At 40.1% G+C, this 15,977-nt stretch overlaps 16 non-coding genes across 16 annotated transcripts; all 16 read left to right on the top strand.

Moving 5' to 3' along the window:
* The first annotated feature begins 1,553 nt into the window (after positions 1-1,553).
* On the top strand, positions 1,554-1,625 carry trnae-uuc (transfer RNA glutamic acid (anticodon UUC)). The gene has a single exon. It is a non-coding gene; the product is annotated as a tRNA-Glu (tRNA).
* Positions 1,626-2,080: 455 nt separating this feature from the next.
* trnae-uuc (transfer RNA glutamic acid (anticodon UUC)) lies at positions 2,081-2,152 on the top strand. The gene has a single exon. It is a non-coding gene; the product is annotated as a tRNA-Glu (tRNA).
* A 246-nt stretch (positions 2,153-2,398) lies between these two features.
* On the top strand, positions 2,399-2,470 carry trnae-uuc (transfer RNA glutamic acid (anticodon UUC)). Its single transcript has one exon. It is a non-coding gene; the product is annotated as a tRNA-Glu (tRNA).
* Positions 2,471-4,061: 1,591 nt separating this feature from the next.
* Positions 4,062-4,133, top strand: trnae-uuc (transfer RNA glutamic acid (anticodon UUC)). Its single transcript has one exon. It is a non-coding gene; the product is annotated as a tRNA-Glu (tRNA).
* Positions 4,134-4,731: 598 nt separating this feature from the next.
* trnae-uuc (transfer RNA glutamic acid (anticodon UUC)) lies at positions 4,732-4,803 on the top strand. The gene has a single exon. It is a non-coding gene; the product is annotated as a tRNA-Glu (tRNA).
* A 249-nt stretch (positions 4,804-5,052) lies between these two features.
* trnae-uuc (transfer RNA glutamic acid (anticodon UUC)) lies at positions 5,053-5,124 on the top strand. The gene has a single exon. It is a non-coding gene; the product is annotated as a tRNA-Glu (tRNA).
* A 250-nt stretch (positions 5,125-5,374) lies between these two features.
* On the top strand, positions 5,375-5,446 carry trnae-uuc (transfer RNA glutamic acid (anticodon UUC)). Its single transcript has one exon. It is a non-coding gene; the product is annotated as a tRNA-Glu (tRNA).
* A 920-nt stretch (positions 5,447-6,366) lies between these two features.
* On the top strand, positions 6,367-6,438 carry trnae-uuc (transfer RNA glutamic acid (anticodon UUC)). Its single transcript has one exon. It is a non-coding gene; the product is annotated as a tRNA-Glu (tRNA).
* Positions 6,439-6,729: 291 nt separating this feature from the next.
* trnae-uuc (transfer RNA glutamic acid (anticodon UUC)) lies at positions 6,730-6,801 on the top strand. The gene has a single exon. It is a non-coding gene; the product is annotated as a tRNA-Glu (tRNA).
* Positions 6,802-7,044: 243 nt separating this feature from the next.
* trnae-uuc (transfer RNA glutamic acid (anticodon UUC)) lies at positions 7,045-7,116 on the top strand. The gene has a single exon. It is a non-coding gene; the product is annotated as a tRNA-Glu (tRNA).
* A 249-nt stretch (positions 7,117-7,365) lies between these two features.
* Positions 7,366-7,437, top strand: trnae-uuc (transfer RNA glutamic acid (anticodon UUC)). Its single transcript has one exon. It is a non-coding gene; the product is annotated as a tRNA-Glu (tRNA).
* Positions 7,438-7,687: 250 nt separating this feature from the next.
* On the top strand, positions 7,688-7,759 carry trnae-uuc (transfer RNA glutamic acid (anticodon UUC)). The gene has a single exon. It is a non-coding gene; the product is annotated as a tRNA-Glu (tRNA).
* A 927-nt stretch (positions 7,760-8,686) lies between these two features.
* Positions 8,687-8,758, top strand: trnae-uuc (transfer RNA glutamic acid (anticodon UUC)). Its single transcript has one exon. It is a non-coding gene; the product is annotated as a tRNA-Glu (tRNA).
* Positions 8,759-9,048: 290 nt separating this feature from the next.
* trnae-uuc (transfer RNA glutamic acid (anticodon UUC)) lies at positions 9,049-9,120 on the top strand. Its single transcript has one exon. It is a non-coding gene; the product is annotated as a tRNA-Glu (tRNA).
* A 245-nt stretch (positions 9,121-9,365) lies between these two features.
* trnae-uuc (transfer RNA glutamic acid (anticodon UUC)) lies at positions 9,366-9,437 on the top strand. Its single transcript has one exon. It is a non-coding gene; the product is annotated as a tRNA-Glu (tRNA).
* A 198-nt stretch (positions 9,438-9,635) lies between these two features.
* Positions 9,636-9,707, top strand: trnae-uuc (transfer RNA glutamic acid (anticodon UUC)). The gene has a single exon. It is a non-coding gene; the product is annotated as a tRNA-Glu (tRNA).
* Positions 9,708-15,977: the final 6,270 nt, after the last annotated feature.

Consider the following 15,977-nt stretch of genomic DNA (forward strand, 5'->3'; position numbering starts at 1 on the left):
GACATGGAAACTAAATACAACTGTAAAAAGATCTGCCGTTAAGAACTTCTCCGAGATCAGTGCATGATTAATTCAATTTAGACTTGTTACCCTGTGTCCAGTTTTTGGGAGATCTGGTGGAGCCTGCGTGAGCCAATCAAAACCAACGTCCCCACCGATTCACACTGGGTATTTTGCACACTGTGGGCCCTATTTTAAAGTGAGAAACGCCAAGCGCAATTAGCTTTGTGGGTGGTTCTATGGAGATGTTGCTATTTTACCGGCGCGGTTGGTCTGAAGTAGCCTAAATGCCCACATGAAAAAATTCTATAGTTTACTATAGTAAATAAACTATAGTATACCCTATATATACTATAGTAAATATTGTAGTGTTTTTTAACCTTACTATACTAGTTTTACTACAGTAAACTATAGTATACTACAGGAAATTCTATAGTTTACTATAGTAAATAAACTACAGTACAACCTATGTATACTATAGTAAATATTGTAGTATTTTTGAACCTTACTATAGTAGTTTTACTGCAGTAAAGTATAGTATACTACAGAAAATTACATAGTTTACTATAGTAAATAAACTACAGTACACCCTATATATACTATAGTAAATATTGTAGTGTTTTTGAACCTTACTATAGTAGTTTTACTACAGTAAACTATAGTATACTACAGAAAACTGCAGTTTTATTACTACAGTATACCATACTACTACAGTAAACTATAGTATACTACAGAAAACTGCAGTTTTATTAGTACAGTATACCACATATATGCTACTACAGTAAACTATAGTATACTACAGAAAACTGCAGTTTTATTACTACAGTATACTACATGATATGCTACTACAGTTTATTTCATAAACTACAATCTACTGAAGTAAATTAAAGAACGTTTATTATACTTTTATTTTGCTAAAGAATACTACAATTACGATACCATAGTACCATATATACTGCATCACAATAAAAAAAAAGTTTTCAACAATAGCATTACATTTCAATGTTGCTATTTTTTCCTTGAGAGAATCATTTTCCCTCTGCAGCCTGTGGTTGTTCTCAGTTGTAAAGTATACATACGCCACTCGCACCACATCCTACAGATGCATAAGATCTTCTGCGTAATACCTAAAATTTCTGAAAATATGGGAGGCCTTGAATTATGCAATCAAACTACAAAAAGACAATTAACAAAGAAAGTTCGAAACAAAATATAATTAAATCAATTTCAAAAGAATTACCATATTGTGTAGTGTTTAGGAGTCCTGGTTTTCACCCAGGAGGCCCGGGTTCGACTCCCGGTATGGGAACTAGTAGGTCCATCTCTTCGTGGCCATGTTGTGTCGCTGCCATTAAACAATGATTTCCGCTTGTCAGTTGTAAAGTATACATATGCCACTCGCACCACATCCTACACATGCATAAGATTTTCTGCGTAATATCTAAAATTTCTGAAAATATGGGAGGCCTTGAATTATGCAATCAAACTACAAAAAGACAATTAACAAATAAAGTTTGAAAGAAAATATAATCAAATTCTGTTTTTATTAGATTTCCCATATGGTCTAGCGGTTAGGATTCCTGGTTTTCACCCAGGCGGCCCGGGTTCGACTCCCGGTATGGGAACATGTACCTTTAGGTACGTCTGCTGTGGTGCTGCCATTGGGGCCTTGAATCAAGCAATTACATTACAATTAACAAAGAAAATTAGCAACAAAAAATATTCAAATTCAGAAAAAATAACTTTTAAGAGCTTTAAAAAAGTCCCATATGGTCTAGCGGTTAGGATTCCTGGTTTTCACCCAGGCGGCCCGGGTTCGACTCCCGGTAAACTAGAACATTTATATGCTGCTCTTCGTGGCTATGCTTTGGCACTGCCATTAATCGAAGATTTCCGCTTGTCAGTTGTGATGTATACATACTCCAGTCTCACCCCAACCTACAGAGGCATAAGATCTTCTGCGTAATATCAAAATGTTCTGAAATTATGGGATGCCTTGAAACAGGCAATTACACTACAATAAAACAATTAACAAAGAAAGTGAGAGACAAAAAATAATAAAATTCGGTAGCAGTAGTAGTCCCATATGGTCTAGCGGTTAGGATTCCTGGTTTTCACCCAGGAGGCCCGGGTTCGACTCCCGGTATGGGAACTAGTAGTATTAGGTGCATCTCTTCGTGGCCATGTTGTGTAGCTGTCTTTAAACGATGATTTCTGCTTGTCAGTTGTAAAGTATACATACGTCACTCGCACCACTACAGATGCATACGATTTTCTGCGTAATATCTAAAATTTCTGAAAATATGGGAGGCCTTGATTCATGCAATCAAACTACAAAAAGACAATTAACAAAGAAAGTTTGAAACAAAATATAATCAAATTCAATTTTTAACAGAATTCCCATATGGTCTAGCGGTTAGGATTCCTGGTTTTCACCCAGGCGGCCCGGCTTCGACTCCCGGTATGGGAACAAGTCATATTAGGTAGGCCCTGGTCACCTATCGTTATCATGCTGTTGTGCGACGATGAAACAAAGATAGCCACATGACCGTTGTAGGCCTACTGTATACAAACGGACTCAACTTGCACCACATGTTTCTGTTGTGGTGAGCGTACGCTCATGTGTGTAATATGTCCAATATACGAAAGTATTGGGCACCTTGAATAATGCAATTAAACCTCAATAAAACAATTAATAACGAAAGTTAGAAATAAAACATAATCAAGGTCGGCAATAATAACTTTAAAAGTGTTAATGAAGTTCCATATGGTCTAGCCTATTCAACCTCCTTAACAAGTGGGCCGAAAAGGAAAACCACTGGGGGTTCATGGGCCACACCGAGTAAAACTACGTGAATGAATTGCTACAAATAAATCGTACTTAAAGTAGTGTTAACTTAATATATATAGTGCTACTACATGGAATAAACTTGTCAGACTCATTCCTTCCTTCTTCACTTTTAATCGTATCATTATAAAAGATTTTGTTCTCACATATTTTGGACACGTATTTAGAATTCAACAATGTTGTTTGAATCATCACAAAACAGAACTACTGTACATATGAGACATTTTAAGCCAGTGAGTCAGAGAGAAAGATTGCACTGCCTTGTTTGCCTAGTTTGGCTCATCCTGAGACACTCATGCAGCTTCTCATAGGTCATGGAGCAACGTGCCCTTGTTCTGATGGCATTCATATGAGAAAAGCTAGACTCACACATATCAGTTGAGCCAAACTTTGTCAGAATAAGTGATGCCAGTTCCTGATTGTGGGGTACTGATACCGGCTAGTATCACCGGCTACACACAAAAACCTGATTTGCATGCAACTATGTTTCTCCTTTATTTTATTTATTTTTTGCATGCAGCCTCTTGCGGGCCAGAAAAAAACTAAGAGGGGCCGCATTTGGCCCACGGGCCGCTAGTTGAATAGGCCTCTAGCGGTAAGGATTCATGGTTTTCACCCAGGCTTCCCGGGTTCGACTCCCAGCATGGGAACATGTACTATTAGGTGCGTCTGCTGTGGTGCTGCCATTAAACAGAGTTTTCCGCTTGTCAGTTATAATGTATAAGTACTCCACTCGCACCACAACCTACAGATGCAGAAGCTCTTCTGCGTAATATGCAAAATTTCAGAAATTATTGGGGGCCTTGAATTACGCAATTAAGTTACAATAAAACAATTAACAAAGAAAGTTAGAAACAAAAAATAATCAAGGTTGGCAATAAAACTTTAAAAGTGGTATTAAAGTCCCATATGGTCGAGCGGTAAGGATTCCTGGTTTTCAGCCCGGCGTCCCGGGTTTGACTCCTAGTATGGGAAATTGTTCTTTTAGGTGCGTCTGCTGTGGTGCTTCCATTAAACAAAGTTTTCCGCTTGTCAGTTGTAATGTATACATACTCCACTCGCACCACAACCTACAGATGCAGAAGCTCTTCTGCGTAATATGCAAAATTTCAGAAATTATTGGGGGCCTTGAATCACGCAATTACACTACAAAAAGACAATTAACAAATAAAGTTTGAAACAAAATATAATCAAATTCTATTTTTATTAGATTTCCCATATGGTCTAGCGGTTAGGATTCCTGGTTTTCACCCAGGCGGCCGGGGTTCGACTGCCGGTATGGGAACATGTAATTTTAGGTAGGCCCTGGTCACCTATCGTTATCATGCTGTTGTGCGACGATGAAACGAAGATATCCACATGACCGTTGTAGGCCTACTGTATACTAACGGACTCAACTTGCACCACACCCTTCTGTTGTGGTGAGCGTACGCTCATGTGTGTAACATGTCCAATATACGAAAGTATTGGGCACCTTGAATTATGCAATTAAACCTCTGTAAAACAATTAATAACGAAAGTTAGAAACAAAAAATAATCAAGGTCGGCAATAATAACTTTAAATGAATTAATTAAGTCACACATGGTCTAGTGGTTAGGATTTCTGGTTTTCACCCAGGCGGCGACTCCCGGTATGGGAACATGTACCTTTAGGTACGTCTGCTGTGGTGCTGCCATTAAACAAAGCTTTCTGCTTGTCAGTTGTAATGTATACATATTCCACTCGCACCACAACCTACTCTTCTGCGTAATATGCAAAAAATTCTGAAATTATTGGGGGCCTGGAAGTATGCAATTACACTACAATAAAACAAATAAGAAAGAAAGTTAGAAACAAAAAATATTCAAATTCAGAAATAATAACTTTAAGAGAGTTATTAAAGTCCCATATGGTCTAGCGGTTAGGATTTCTGGTATTCACCCAGGCGGCCCGGGTTCGACTCCCGGTATGGGAACTAGAACATTTATATGCGGCTCTCCGTGGCCATGCTGTGGCACTGCCATTAATCGAAGATATCCCCTTGTCAGTTGTGATGTATACATACTCCAGTCTCACCCCAACCTACAGAGGCATAAGATCTTCTGCGTATTATCAAAATGTTCTGAAATTATGGGATGCCTTGAAACAGGCAATTATACTACAATAAAACAATTAACAAAGAAAGTGAGAGACAAAAAATAATAAAATTAGGTAACAATAGTAGTCCCCTATGGTCTAGCGGTTAGGATTCCTGGTTTTCACCCAGGAGGCCCGGGTTAGACTCCCGGTATGGGAACTAGTAGTATTAGGTGCATCTCTTCGTGGCCATGTTGTGTAGCTGTCTTTAAACGATGATTTCCGCTTGTCAGTTGTAAAGTATACATACGTCACTCGCACCACATCCAACAGATGCATACGATTTTCTGCGTACTATCTAAAATTTCTGAAAATATGGGAGGCCTTGATTTATGCAATCAAACTACAAAAAGACAATTAACAAAGAAAGTTTGAAGCAAAATATAATCAAATTCAATTTATAACAGAATTCCCATATGGTCTAGCGGTTAGGATTCCTGGTTTTCACCCAGGCGGCCCGGGTTCGACTCCTGGTATGGGAACAAGTCAATTTAGGTAGGCCACCTATCGTTATCATGCTGTTGTGCGACGATGAAACAAAGATAGCCGCACTACCGTTGTAGGCCTACTGTATACAAACAGACTCAACTTGCACCACACCTCTCTGTTGTGGTGAGCGTACGCTCATGTGTGTAATATGTCCAATATACGAAAGTATTGGGCACCTTGAGTAATGCAATTAAACCTCAATAAAACAATTAATAACGAAAGTTAGAAATAAAACATAATCAAGGTCGGCAATAATAACTTTAAAAGTGTTAATGAAGGTCCATATGGTCTAGCGGTACGGATTCATGGTTTTCACCCAGGCTTCCCGGGTTCGACTCCCAGCATGGGAACATGTACTATTAGGTGCGTCTGCTGTGGTGCTACCATTAAACAAAGTTTTCCGCTTGTCAGTTGTAATGTATAAGTACTCCACTCACACCACAACCTACAGATGCAGAAGCTCTTCTGCGTAATATGCAAAATTTCAGAAATTATTGGGGGCCTTGAATTACGCAATTAAGTTACAATAAAACAATTAACAAAGAAAGTTAGAAACAAAAAATAATCAAGGTTGGCAATAAAACTTTAATAGTGGTATTGAAGTTCCATATGGTCTAGTGGTTGGGATTCCTGGTTTTCACCCCGGCGTCCCGGGTTCGACGCCTAGTGTGGGAAAATGTTCTTTTAGGTGCGTCTGCTGTGGTGCTTCCATTAAACGAAGTTTTCCGCTTGTCAGTTGTAATGTATACATACTCCACTCGCACCACAACCTACAGATGCAGAAGCTCTTCTGCGTAATATGCAAAATTTCAGAAATTATTGGGAGCCTTGAATCACGCAATTACACTACAAAAAGACAATTAACAAATAAAGTTTGAAACAAAATATAATCAAATTCTATTTTTATTAGATTTCCCATATGGTCTAGCGGTTAGGATTCATGGTTTTCACCCAGGAGGCCCGGGTTCGACTCCCGGTATGGGAACATGTCATTTTAGGTAGGCCCTGGTCACCTATCGTCATCATGCTGTTGTGCGACGATGAAACGAAGATATCCACATGACCGTTGAAGGCCTACTGTATACTAACGGACTCAATTTGCAACACACCCTTCTGTTGTGGTGAGCGTACACTCATGTGTGTAATATGTCCAATATACGAAAGCATTGGGCACCTTGAATTATGCAATTAAACCTCAATAAAACAATTAATAAGGAAAGTTAGAAACAAAAAATAATCAAGGTCGGCAATAATAACTTTAAATGAGGTAATGAAGTCACATATGGTATAGTGGTTAGGATTCCTGGTTTTCACCCAGGCGGCCCGGGTTCGACTCCCGGTATGGGAACATGTACCTTTAGGTACGTCTGCTGTGGTGCTGCCATTAAACGAAGGTTTCTGCTTGTCAGTTATAATGCATACATATTCCACTCGCACCACAACCTACTCTTCTGCGTAATATGCAAAAATTTCTGAAATTATTGGGGGCCTGGAATTATGCAATTACACTACAATAAAACAAATAACACAGAAAGTTAGAAACATAAAATATTCAAATTCAGAAATAATAACTTTAAGAGAGTTATTAAAGTCCCATATGGTCTAGCGGTTAGGATTCCTGGTTTTCACCCAGGCGGCACGGGTTCGACTCCCGGTATGGGAACTAGAACATTTATATGCGTCTCTTCGTGGCCATGCTGTGGCACTGCCATTAATCGAAGATTTCCGCGTGTCAGTTGTGATGTATACATACTCCAGTCTCACCCCAACCTACAGAGGCGTAAGATCTTCTGCGTAATATCAAAATGTTCAGAAATTATGGGATGCCTTGAAACAGGCCATTACACTACAATAAAACAATTAACAAAGAAAGTGAGAGACAAAAAATAATAAAATTCGGTAGCAACAGTAGTCCCATATGGTCTAGCGTTTAGGATTCCTGGTTTTCACCCAGGAGGCCCGGGTTCGACTCCCGGTATGGGAACTAGTAGTATTAGGTGCATCTCGACGTGAGCATGTTGTGTAGCTGTCATTAAACGATGATTTCCGCTTGTCAGTTGTAAAGTATAAATATGTCACTCGCACCACATCCTACAGATGCATGTGATTTTCTGCGTAATATCTAACATTTCTGAAAATATGGGAGGCCTTGATTTATGCAATCAAACTACAAAAAAACAAATAACAAAGAAAGTTTGAAACAAAATATAATCAAATTCAATTTTTAAAAACATTCCCATATGGTCTAGCGGTTAGGATTCCTGGTTTTCACCCAGGGGGCCGGGGTTCGACTCCCGGTATGGGAACAAGTCATTTTAGGTAGGCCCTGGTCACCTATCGTTATCATGCTGTTGTGCGACGATGAAACAAAGATCGCCACATGACCGTTGTAGGCCTACTGTATACAAACGGACTCAACTTGCACCACACCTTTCTGTTGTGGTGAGCGTACGCTCATGTGTGTAATATGTCCAGTATACGAAAGTATTGGGCACCTTGAATAATCCAATTAAACCTCAATAAAACAATTAATAACGAAAGTTAGAAATAAAACATAATCAAGGTCGGCAATAATAATTTTAAAAGTGTTAATGAAGTCCCATATGGTCTAGCGGTAAGGATTCATGGTTTTTAGCCAGGCTTCCCGGGTTCGACTCCCAGCATGGGAACATGTACTATTAGGTGCGTCTGCTGTGGTGCTGCCATTAAACAAAGTTTTCCGCTTGTCAGTTGTAATGTATAAGTACTCCACTCACACCACAACCTACAGATGCAGAAGCTCTTCTGCGTAATATGCAAAATTTCAGAAATTATTGGGGGCCTTGAATTACGCAATTAAGTTACAATAAAACAATTAACAAAGAAAGTTAGAAACAAAAAATAATCAAGGTTGGCAATAAAACTTTAAAAGTGGTATGAAAGTCCGATATGGTCTAGCGGTAAGGATTCCTGGTTTTCACCCCGGCGTCCCGGGTTCGACTCCTAGTATGGGAAAATGTTCTTTTAGGTGCGTCTGCTGTGGTGCTTCCATTAAACGAAGTTTTCCGCTTGTCAGTTGTAATGTATACATACTCTACTCGCACCACAACCTACAGATGCAGAAGCTCTTCTGCGTAATATGCAAAATTTCAGAAATTATTGGGAGCCTTGAATCACGCAATTACACTACAAAAAGACAATTAACAAATAAAGTTTGAAACAAAATATAATCAAATTCTATTTTTTATTAGATTTCCCATATGGTCTAGCGGTTAGGATTCCTGGTTTTCACCCAGGCGGCACGGGTTCGACTCCCGGTATGGGAACATGTCATTTTAGGTAGGCCCTGGTCACCTATCGTTATCATGCTGTTGTGCGACGATGAAACGAAGATATCCACATGACCGTTGAAGGCCTACTGTATACTAAGGACTCAACTTGCAACACACCCTTCTGTTGTGGTGAGCGTACACTCATGTGTGTAATATGTCCAATATACGAAAGTATTGGGCACCTTGAATTATGCAATTAAACCTCAATAAAACAATTAATAAGGAAAGTTAGAAACAAAACATAATCAAGGTCGGCAATAATAACTTTAAATGAGTTAATGAAGTCACATATGGTATAGTGGTTAGGATTCCTGGTTTTCACCCAGGCGGCCCGGGTTCGACTCCCGGTATGGGAACATGTACCTTTAGGTACGTCTGCTGTGGTGCTGCCATTAAACGAAGTTTTCTGCTTGTCAGTTGTAATGCATACATATTCCACTCGCACCACAACCTACTCTTCTGCGTAATATGCAAAAAATTCTGAAATCATTGGGGGCCTGGAATTATGCAATTACACTACAATAAAACAAATAACACAGAAAGTTAGAAACATAAAATATTCAAATTCAGAAATAATAACTTTAAGAGAGAGTTATTAAAGTCCCATATGGTCTAGCGGTTAGGATTCCTTGTTTTCACCCAGGCGGCCCGGGTTAGACTCCCGGTATGGGAACTAGAACATTTATATGCGGCTCTTCGTGGCCATGCTGTGGCACTGCCATTAAACAAAGTTTTTCGCTTGTCAGTTGTAATGTATAAGTACTCCACTCGCACCACAACCTACAGATGCAGAAGCTCTTTTGCGTCATATGCATATGCATGCGTCATACATTCAAATTCACAAATAATAACTTTAAGAGAGTTTTTAAAGTCCCATATGGTCTAGCGGTTAGGATTCCTGGTTTTCACCCAGGCGGCCCGGTTTCGACTCCCGGTATGGGAACTAGTCATTTTAGGTAGGCCCTGGTCACCTATCGTTACCATGCTGTTGTGCGACAATGAAACGAAGATATTCACATGACCGTTGAAGGCCTACTGTATACAAACGGACTCAACTTGCACCACACCCTTCTGTTGTGGTGAGCATACGCTCATGTGTGTAATATGTCCAATATACAAAAGTATTGGGCACCTTGAATTATGCAATTAAACTACAATAAAACAATTAATAACGAAAGATAGAAACAAAAAATAATCAAGGTCGGCAATAATAACTTTAAAAATGTTCATCAAGTCCGATATGGTCTAGCGGTTAGGATTCCTGGTCGGAGCAGGTTCTGCGCAGATTAAGTTTAATGATAACCCGGTTTTGCTCAGGGTATTTAAACCCGCGTTCACCACGGCTTTTACGTGATCACAATGGCATGCCCTTTTGACGAGAGGCCGGTTGATATCGGAGCGCAAATAATTCGTGCAATTCACAGAGAGAGATTAATTAGACCACGGCTCGACACCCACATGAAAAAATTCTAAAGTTTACTATAGTAAATAAACTATAGTATACCCTATATATACTATAGTATACTACAGAAAATTCTATAGTTTACTATAGTAAATAAACTACAGTACATATACTATAGTAAATATTGTAGTGTTTTTGAACCTTACTATAGTAGTTTTACTACAGTAAACTATAGTATACTACAGAAAATTCTATAGTTTACTATAGTAAATAAACTACAGTACATATACTATAGTAAATATTGTAGTGTTCTTTAACCTTACTATAGTAGTTTTACTACAGTAAACTATAGTATACTACAGAAAATTCTATAGTTTACTATAGTAAATAAACTACAGTACATATACTATAGTAAATATTGTAGTGTTTTTTAACCTTACTATAGTAGTTTTACTACAGTAAACTACAGAAAACTGCAGTTTTATTACTACAGTATACCACATATATACTACTACAGTAAACTATAGTATACTACAGACAGATGCATTACTACATGAATTTCAAACTTCAAATGGCTCAGTTTATGGCCAAATAATATGGCCTAATTCACACATGGAATAGCGTTTTCTTCCACAACTTCAGAAACACTATGTCCTCAAATACATTTTGGCAAAGAAAACTTAACACACAAATGATATGCGGTAAATGTGGTTCTATTTAATGATATACGCAATACATTAACAAACATCATTTCTCACCAGTATCGTATGCATTGTCGTTATCGGTTTGTGATAACTTGTGTTCCTAATATGTATGTGTCCCCCATTACATTGCCATGGACTGTATGCTTTACGTGTTTAGTTTGCGTGGGTTAAACAGATGGACGCACACACGCGCCCCCGCTTTCATTGGAGTGTAATTCCGGCACAAATTTAACCCAAGGTCTTTTTTTTTGGCAAGAAAACCCATCAAATAAGCCTTCCAGATACCTTTTTCATTGAAAATCAAGTATTATAGTTTGCCCGGTGCAATGTTTGGCGTCCATTTTATTGGCTTGGGGCATTGAGTTTTGCTTCCAAATCGGCATTTTTGAACCACTAATATTCTTAAAAATAGCACCAAACCTCTGCAGTAGTATGACTGGGTCCCTGCACATAAAACGAAGCACAAACAACTTAGTTTGCAAACCCAGAGTTTAATTAAAAAGACAGTTTAACAAGCATTGCCGGTAGGTCCGTGTTTACAGGAAGCCCACACAAGTCGATTGCCGAATGCGCCGGAGTTCAGTTCAAGGAGGAAAGTTTTGAAATTTATAATTTCTATAATTTACATTTGTAAATAATGTATAGCAAGTGTTGACACGTAAATTAAAGGACCTGCATTATGTAAGTTACAGTTACAAAATATTTGTTCGCAACAATCAAGCATGGCACATTGTTGACAGAAGACGCACTGCACACGTGATTGACGCATAGAGTGAAGGACAGCTCCAGCACCGGAGAAGACGATCCATCTACAGCTTGAAGTCAAGAGAGAGAGATGGTTCGGGTTTGTGTTTTCCCCGGCTTATTGTTTTGAATATGGACATTGAGACGCCAATCGAGATGCTGATGCAGAAGGATCACCGTGTTTGCAGTGCTCATTTCGACTTCATCATTCCTAAAAGAGCTGCTGACCCAAAGAACCCAAAGAAAGTGTCATTGAAGAAGAAGGCTATTCCACGACGAGTGCAGCAAGTGGCTACGGATAGACTTGAGGTAAAGTTGTTTGCTTATTTGTCGTGTTATATATGATTGTTCACAATTGGTGTGGGGGAGGATGCGTCAGGAAACAAAGTTATAAGTCCTAGAAGCCCTAACTTAACCTCTTAAGACCCAATCGCCCACCGGTGGGCGATTTGGTTTGTTGACGATATATTTCCACTACGGAGCGACATAACCCGCTTCAACTTTCATCATTACAGACATTCTATACGTCGTTAGAAAGGGTAGAATCTCCACAATTTATTCATCCGGTTGTTTTTTTCTATAAATCATGAGCACAATAAATATATATATTGATATTTACCAGCATGGTAAACCGGAAATGCCAAAAAACAGAGTGACTCCCTACCTTTGAAGCAATCTGAGAACCGTAATATGTGTCCATTCCTCAATTATTTATATTCCAATTGTCCGTGAGAATCCACTGATCAAAAGCATCCAAATGGTTTTTCATAAAATTATTCCAGCTTGTGAATATCGTCGTGTAAAGTCCATTTGTTTACCATCTCCAAACTTTGTTCGTCAACTAACATACAGACGTTCGCAGCCGTATCGATATTTTCTCTAGCTCCAGTATGCAGTTGTTGGATATGCTTGTTTTCATCACTTTGCTGGCTACAAAATAAAAGTGTCCCCGTCTTTTTCTGTTCAGTTTTCACTCCGGTACAGCCCGTGAAGTAGATGGAGCGCTCCCAGTTCGAAGGGCCAATGGGCTTTGTTTACTTTGTTTCGCGGCTTTAGTATAGGGACAGCGTATTGGCTATTGATATGTCAATCACTTGGGCTTCTAGCCAATGAGTTTACCTTTCCAACGCTGCTAGGCGTGTCCAGCTGTGATACGTATGAGCCGAGATATAAAGCTGCGTCAACACGGCAGACAACTCACTTTGCGCATATTTTGCGCATATATTGTTCATATTTAGTTCTTGTCATATTTTCATGATATGGCCAATATCTCAATATGAATGTGTGAAAAAATTATGTTTTGAATCATGGAGAAAGGTTTTATAGTAACCAAAATGCTTCAGTAATGTTTCCAGTGTCACAGAAGTAGAGTAAATGCATTTGGCACAATTTGGCCATTTGGAGACATTTTGGAGAGGTTTGTGCCGCCAGTGACAACACACCATAAAAACTCCATTAACTCCCCAAGGTTTAGGCCTAGAACTCCAAAATTTCTTCCAGGTGTAGTTGGCATGATGTAGAAGGTATTTGGCATATTGCCATATGCCTTACATATAAAGCACATCCTAGTTATTGTAGTTCAATTATGACCTATTATTTTCGAAGACAAAAAAAATTGCTTTAGAGCCATGTCTGAACTGATGTCATTTAGGTTGTGTGTATGATACATGCCAAATACATATCTACAGAAACTAGAGCTTGTCAGCTTTCAAATGAAGTATCATACATCCATCTAGGACTTAGGGTTACTGTGTTATAAGCTTTTCCATTTGGGTATGTGTATAGGTGAAAAAAAACAAAATACTGCCGGGGCGAGAAAGTGAAAGATGATCCTGTGAGTTGTCCAGGTGGGCTAACCTCGATTTATTCCCCAAAACCAATTGTGAACAATCATATATAACACGACAAACAAGCAAACCTAACCCTAAACCAGGTATTTCCTGGTTTGTGGCGCAATTGTTTTCTAAAACTGCAAAATAGCACCAGGGAATGTTTGTGCCAGAACACGCCTCCTCCTTTCGCCGAACCGCCCCTTGGGGCGCAAGATCATAACCCTAATTTACAGGCGCGTGGCGGTGGAGGGAAAAGAACGCTCTGCGCCAATTGCAAACTAGCAACGACACATGCGTCAGTGTAGAAAGTAAATTTTTACCTTTTGGCCAACAATCGCTCCTCCCCCCCCCCCCCCGTCAACAATCGCTCCGGACCCCCCCCCCCCCCTCAACAATCGCTCCGGACCCCCCCCCCGTCAACAACCTGGCGCAGGGGGGCCCATCAGTACCTATAGTATAGGGGCCCAGGATTTGGTGCTACGGCCCTGGGCGTACATGCAGGTTTTTTAGAATATAAATTCTGCTTCAAATAGGCGATTTACCCCCTCTACCATTGCCTCTTGAAAAGTATTGTTTAGAAAGCAGCATGGAGGCCAGTGAAAAGGTTACGCTGGTTACTTCTATTTTATAGCTGTTCCTTATTCGGTCTCCCGCAAAGCGCAAAATGTCCAGAAGTTCAACACACCTCGTAGCAGAGTGGAAATGATCATCTCCACCGTGTCATGTTTCCATCAATGGTGATAGGAGCTTGAGCCAATGAATATGCGTCTTCTGCACATTCATTTGTCCCGGTAATGAATGCCACTTGCAACCTTTCCCACCAAACACAAAACCAGATGTTATTGTTGTTTTGTTCAGTGGGAAAGGGGAAAATGGAAAAATTTCTGTGCTCGGTGAATGTTAGACACATTACGGTGTTTCCAGTCAACCCTTCAGTGAAAGGTACAGGTTGTCACCTCTTAGCCCAGCTAGCTGCCTGCTGACATTTTTTCAAGAACATCAGCATTTCACCGTCGAGTGGATTCAGATCTGAGGCAGTGTGTTTCACGTCTGTCTGACATTTGTTTTCTGAATCTAGACACAATGAGTGTGTACGTTTATTTATGAAGGGATTTTTAGTCATTTAAAAATATGAACTACTCCATCACGCATGTCGGGGACGGTGATTGGTGGAGTCATGGATGAGTGAATCCTTCTCCTGCTGATGATCCTCAATATCTCTGAATTATCTCCAATGTACTTCACATGCCCCTGTTCCCTGTGCAAGGTTCTCCCAAGCATGGATGTCATCATCTATTGGCTGAATGGGCTGATTGAATACTCAAGATGGACATTTTTGGAATAATTCTTCTAATTCATCATCTTCCGGGAAAACCTCTTAAATGCAATGCCTCACAACACCAGTGTTAATTGCTTTGCCTTTGTGGCAAGGTTTTTTTGTTTGTGGCCATTTCTTGCCTCCCCTCGGTTATCCCACAGGTCCCTCCCCTCCTTTGTTCTTGATTGAAACCAGGACCCCAGGAAGTCTCTCTCTGTTCCCTCTCCATTGAAAGGAGGCTGGGTAAGCTTGGGGTACCCTGTACATAGCACCCACATAGATAACCCTTATCTAAAGACACAAGGTAAGCAGTGCCAAACACACATATGCACATACTCTCTCTCTCTCTCTCTCTCTCTCTCTCTCTCTCTCTCTCTCTCTCTCTCTCTCTCTCTCTCTCTCTCTCTCTCTCTCTCTCTCTCTCTCTCTCTCTCTCTCTCTCCCTCTCTCTCTCTCTCCCCCCTTCTCTCACACACACACCCGTTAGTGCTTAAAGTAGCGTTACACAAGAGTGGTCTATCACAGGAGAGATCATTAAATTGACAAAATTATTTAATCAAACTTTGTGAAATCACAGTTGGACAATTTGTTCTTGTTACTAACCTCCTTGTATGAAATCCAATACAAAGGGTTTGAATTCTTGTAGCTCTAGTTATTCAGGTATTTTAGGAATTTAGGAATTACATTTTCATGCAACTTTTTTGGGGGCCACTTTGTGACAGCTGCTTAATTATTACAGCATTTAACAGACCATGAAAAAACATAAAAATAATTTCCTCAGGCACTGGTGGTGTCAACTATACCTCATGGGATATGGTGCGGAAATAACTGTGCGTCAGTTGTGCACTTTTTAACGGTGCATTAAAGGTATTAATCAATGGGTCCAGACACCATCAACCCCAGGGTGATTAAAGCGTGTGCCAACACCTCTTCAACCTCTCCCTAAGGCTGAAGCTGGTGCCCCAGCTGTGGAAGACATCCTGCATTGTTCAGGTGCCTAAGATTGAACGTCCCATTATTCTCAGAGAATACAGGCCAGTGGTAATGATCTCGCATGTCATGGAGATCTCCGAGGGACTGGTTCTGCAGCACCTTAGGGCGCTGGTGTGCGACCCCATGGACCCACTGCAGGCGCGTACCAGGCCCAACTTAGCGTGGACAACGCCATCATTCACGTGATGCACAGGGCTTACTCACACCTGGAAAGGCCGGG

The sequence above is a fragment of the Gadus morhua genome, chromosome 7, assembly GCF_902167405.1.
Source record: "Gadus morhua chromosome 7, gadMor3.0, whole genome shotgun sequence".
NCBI classification, from domain to species: Eukaryota; Metazoa; Chordata; class Actinopteri; order Gadiformes; family Gadidae; genus Gadus; species Gadus morhua.